The sequence below is a fragment of the Rutidosis leptorrhynchoides genome, chromosome 4, assembly GCF_046630445.1.
Source record: "Rutidosis leptorrhynchoides isolate AG116_Rl617_1_P2 chromosome 4, CSIRO_AGI_Rlap_v1, whole genome shotgun sequence".
Classification (NCBI taxonomy): Eukaryota; Viridiplantae; Streptophyta; class Magnoliopsida; order Asterales; family Asteraceae; genus Rutidosis; species Rutidosis leptorrhynchoides.
The window spans coordinates 87,420,007-87,426,006 of record NC_092336.1 but is presented as its reverse complement, the minus strand read 5'-3'; positions in this window follow the sequence as shown (position 1 = coordinate 87,426,006).

The window sequence follows — 6,000 nt, the reverse complement described above, 5'->3', positions numbered from 1 at the left end:
AGGATTCACTAATAGGACTAATCTACAACTTGTTAGTTTACTTGTTTCCGCTGAACTTACTGCATGCTGCTGCTTACTGTTACTGCTATATGCCGTATGCTACTGCGTGATTTCACTACTACATGCTATTACTTGCTTTCGATTGCATGCTAGTTTCGTACGATTACTGATATTGCCATGCTACTTATTGTTATACATGATTTAAACTGTTGGCCTATTATTTGCTTGCTTTATGACATACTGACATGGAAAATTTATTTTTCCTTGTTCAGATGTCGGACGTTCCACCTACTGATATCCCGAGCGGCTCAGGCCCCGTTGTTCCACCCACGGCTGCACCTGTTGCTGCTGCTGCTGCTGCTGCTGACATTCCGGCCCCGACACCCACTGGCGACCCCGGCGCCTCTAGTTCTGGAGCTAGCTCTAGTGTGCCTATCCCGGCGTCTTCTTCCAGACCCCTGAGGCAACTGGCTCGCATTGGTGGCATGGAGATCCCCGCGGAGTTCGGGGAAGGTCCCTTCCGCAATCACTGGGGCACACCTTGCCGACGCACTGCCGACGGCCGCTTAGCCGTGATTACGCCAGGCCGACACCGACAGATGTTGGCCGCTTTCGGATATGTTGAGCCACCCGCGCCACCACCGCATGATTCAGACGACGGTTCTTCCACCGATGCTTCTTCAGACGACACCTCATCTAACGACTCCAGTGATGAGGAGGATCCCGCTGACCGACCGATTCAGGCACCTTCTACCCCGCCGAAGAAGCGGTATCGCTTCGCTGGCATAATTCCTGGTCGTACTATCACTGACGCTTATGGTCGGCGTCGTAGGATCACTGCTCGTAAACGGCTGGTGCCGTACCCCGCCGACCCACTGATATTACCGTCTCCACCCAGAGCCGGACCATCCACTTCAGCACCACCGGCTCCACCTGCACCGCCAGCACCACCTGCCCCACCATCTTCCTCTAATGAGGAAATGAGGCGGGAGATTGAGATTCTCCAGACTCGAGTTACTGAGCTCGAGGAGCAGATGACTCATGTTTTGGACATCTTGTACCCACCATCGCCGTAGGACTTTGTACTAGATTCTGTATTGTAATCTCTTTTGTAATTTCATATTTCACTTATGTAATGCACGAACTTATTGTAATGTATGAACTTATTATCATTAATGAATGGAATTTGTGTTGTTTCTTTGTGCGCAAGTGTTCTATTTACGTTATCATATCATGGTTTTGTGGTACTTATATATGCTTGCATTACTTAATCAACATGTGTTGTGCTGTTTTCATGTTGGTTGTTATATACTATACTATTATTATTTGCATAATGGATTTTGACTTGAGTCAAAATGTTTGTATAGAACATCATGGCCAACGGGAGATCTATCCCCACCGCGGCACAAATTGAGGAAATGATTAACGAGCGAGTCGCTGCTGCACTAGCTGAAAGACCACCCCAAGTTCCACCACCACCGCCTGTCAATCCACCTGTCGTCCGAGATGGGTGTACTTACAAGGAATTCCAAAACTGCAAGCCACACTACTTCAGTGGCACTGAGGGACCCGTCGGTCTCACCAGATGGTTCGAAAAGTTGGAATCGGTATTCAGGGTTAGCAATTGTTCTGAGGCTAACAAAACGAAATTTGCATCTTGCACGCTGTCTGATGGCGCGCTCACATGGTGGAATACCATGGCCCAAGCGAAAGGAATTGATGAGGCGTATGCTACGCCTTGGGAAGAATTTAAATGTGCTATGATCGAGGAATACTGTCCGAGAACCGAGATTCAAAAGATGGAAATCGAATTTATGCAATTGAAGACCGTAGGGAACGACCTTAACAACTACAACCGTAGGTTTTTGGAATTGGCTCTTATGTGTCCAACCATGGTCACCCCCGAATTTAAGCGTTTGGAGAAATACTTCTCGGGACTTCCTAAGTCCATCAAGGGTAATGTTACCTCATCCAAGCCACCAAGTGTTCCCGAAGCAATGCGCATGGCGCATACTCTCTTGAATCAAATCATCCTTGACGAGCCGGAGAAGGCTAAGTTCGAAACTGTTAGTGGCGAAAAGAGGAAATGGGACAACAACCACAACAACAACAGGGGTAGGAACTATGATCAAAACCCGGCAAAGCGACAAGAAGGGTTTAGGCAAAACAACAACATGCACAACAACAACACCAACCCCAACAACAACAACCGCACCAATCCGAACTACAAAGGAACCCTACCACAATGCAATAGGTGCTACAAGCACCACACTGGGTATTGCAATGTTATCTGTGAGAAGTGCCAACGATCTGGACATGTTGGCAATGATTGCAAGGTTACCACTTTGAATGTGAAGCCAAACCACAACAACAATGGGCCTAAGAAGTGTTATGAATGTGGAAAGACGGGCCATTTCAGAAACGAGTGTCCTAACAAGCGTAAGGATGGCGGACCACCACGTGCTAGAGCCTTCAATGTTAATGCAAGGGACGCTCGCGACAACCCCGACTTGGTGACAGGTATATTCAAGATCAACAATCTTTTAGCTTCTGTCCTATTTGATACTAGTGCCGATAGGAGCTATGTGTGTAGACATTTTTGTGATAAGTTAGATTGGTCGTTAGTTCCTTTGAAGGAAAGTATGCTTGTCGAGGTAGCCAATGGAAAACTTGAAAAGGTTGACCATATTAGTCATGGAGCTATTATCAACATAGCTGGTGCAGATTTCGAAATTGATTTGATACCTATCAAACTGGGAAGTTTTGACGCAATCGTCGGTATGGATTGGTTGAGCAAGATAAAGGCCGATGTTATCTGTGGAGATAAAGCACTTCGCATACCTCAAGGAGATGGTGAACCACTGGTTATCTATGGAGAGAGATGTACCTCGAAGTTGAACCTCATTAGTTGCGTGAAAGCGCAAAAGATTATGAAGAAGGGACGCTTTGCTGTCCTAGCACATGTGAAAGCAGTAGAAACTGAGGTGAAGAACGTGAACGATGTGCGTATTGTGAACGAGTTTTCCGATGTCTTTCCCGAAGAACTGCCTGGATTACCGCCACCGAGGGCAGTAGAGTTTCAGATTGACTTAGTGCCAGGAGCTGCACCTGTAGCTCGCGCACCTTATAGACTCGCACCTTCCGAGATGCAAGAATTACAGAGTCAACTACAAGAGCTATTAGATCGAGGGTTTATCCAACCAAGCTTTTCGCCTTGGGGCGCACCTGTGTTATTTGTAAAGAAGAAGGATGGATCCTTCCGTATGTGTATCGACTACCGTGAACTCAACAAATTGACTATCAAGAATCGATATCCTCTTCCACGAATTGATGATCTTTTTGATCAACTACAAGGATCGAGCGTTTATTCAAAGATCGATTTGCGATCGGGATATCACCAGCTGAGGGTGAAGGAAAGTGACGTGATGAAAACTGCATTCAGGACCCGTTATGGTCATTATGAGTTCCTCGTGATGCCATTCGGTTTGACAAATGCCCCTGCCGTGTTCATGGATCTCATGAATCGTGTCTGCAAGCCTTACTTGGATAAGTTTGTTATCGTCTTCATAGATGATATCCTCATCTACTCTAAGAGCGAAGAAGAACATGAGCAACACCTTCGACTAGTGCTTGAACTCTTAAGACAAGAGCAACTTTACGCCAAATTCTCCAAGTGCGAATTTTGGTTGAAGGAAGTACAGTTTTTGGGTCATGTTGTGAGCGACCAGGGTATCAAAGTTGATCCCGCCAAGATTGAAGCCATCAGCAAGTGGGAGACCCCCACTACTCCAACGCATATTCGCCAGTTTCTAGGTCTCGCCGGTTATTATCGAAGGTTTATCGAAGGATTTTCTCTGATTGCGCGTCCTTTGACCGCACTGACTCACAAGGGCAAGAAGTTCATTTGGGAACCCACACACGAATCAGCATTCCAAACTTTGAAGAAGAAGTTAACCTCCGCACCTATCCTATCACTTCCTGAAGGCAGTGACGACTTTGTTGTTTATTGCGATGCGTCGAAGAGTGGTTTTGGTTGTGTACTGATGCAACGATCAAAGGTTATTGCCTATGCCTCCCGCCAATTGAAGATTCACGAGCGGAACTACACAACACATGATCTTGAACTTGGAGCCGTTGTCTTTGCACTCAAATTGTGGAGACATTATTTGTATGGAACTAAGAGCACTATCTTCACCGATCACAAGAGTCTCCAGCACATCTTCGATCAGAAGCAATTGAATATGAGACAGCGTCGATGGATCGAGACGCTCAACGACTACGATTGTGAACTCCGTTATCACCCTGGCAAGGCCAATGTTGTAGCTGACGCTTTAAGCCGAAAGGAGAGGACGGCACCTCTCCGTGTTAGGGCTCTGAACATCACCATCCATTCGAACCTCAACAACCAGATCAGAGTAGCCCAAGTTGAGGCTCTCAAGGAGGAGAACATATCTCACGAGCATTTGAACATACTTGTCTCTCGATTCGAGGTTAGAGAGTCTGGACTCTGATGTTATGCCGGAAGAATTTGGGTACCTTACTATGGAGATCTACGAAGCCTGATACTTGATGAAGCACACAAATCGAGATATTCGATTCACCCTGGTGCAGGTAAGATGTACCACGACCTTAAAGAACAGTATTGGTGGCCGAATCTTAAGAAGGACGTTGCGACTTATGTTGGCAAGTGTTTGACTTGCTCGAAGGTTAAAGCCGAGCATCAGAGACCTTCTGGGTTACTTCAACAGCCGGAAATCCCACAATGGAAGTGGGAAAGGATCACAATGGATTTCATTACTAAGCTGCCGAAGACGGTGGGCGGATGCGATACTATTTGGGTTATTGTTGACCGCCTCACCAAATCTGCACACTTCCTAGCGATGAAGGAAACTGATACAATGGAAAGACTTGCTCAGCTGTACATCAAAGAGGTTGTATCTCGTCATGGTGTACCTTTATCAATCATCTCCGATCGCGATCCCCGTTTTGCTTCCAGATTTTGGCGTTCTTTGCAAGAAGCCATGGGAACTCGTCTTGACATGAGTACTGCTTATCATCCTCAGACTGACGGACAAAGTGAACGAACGATTCAGACCTTGGAGGACATGCTGCGTGCATGTGTCATTGATTTTGGAAAGGCCTGGGAAAGGCATTTGCCACTCGCCGAATTCTCGTACAACAACAGTTATCACTCAAGCATTAATGCTGCACCTTTTGAAGCACTGTATGGTCGTAAGTGCCGATCTCCTATTTGTTGGGCCGAAGTAGGAGAAAAGCAAATCACCGGACCCGAGGTAGTTCACGAAACCACGGAGAAGATTGCTCAGATTCAAGCTAGACTTAAGACTGCCCGTGATCGCCAAAAGAGTTATGCCGATCTTAAACGTAAGGACTTTGAATTTAATGTTGGTGATCGTGTAATGTTGAAGGTTGCACCTTGGAAAGGTGTGATCCGTTTTGGAAAACGTGGAAAGTTGAACCCACGATACATTGGTCCTTTCGAGATCTTGGAACGTGTTGGACCAGTTGCTTACCGTTTGGATCTACCAGCACAATTGAGCTCAGTTCATCCTACCTTCCATGTGTCAAACTTGAAGAAGTGTCTTGCTGCACCCGAACTCATCATACCATTGGAAGAACTTACTATTGATGACAAACTCCACTTTGTGGAGGAACCTGTTGAGATTATGGATCGTGAGATCAAAACTTTGAAACGCAACAAGATTCCGATTGTACGAGTACGATGGAATGCCAAACGAGGACCTGAGTTTACTTGGGAACGAGAGGATCAAATGATGCGGAAGTATCCTCATCTTTTCCCGACTCCTCCATCTACTTCAGCTTGAATTTCGGGACGAAATTTTCTTTAACAGGTGGGTAATGTAACGACCCTGGTTTTTCCTACGTTATTTATTAATAATTATTATTATTAATACGCTTGATTAAACGAATGTATGTTATTACATTTACATGTTGCTTTGATTGCCCGTACTTGAACTT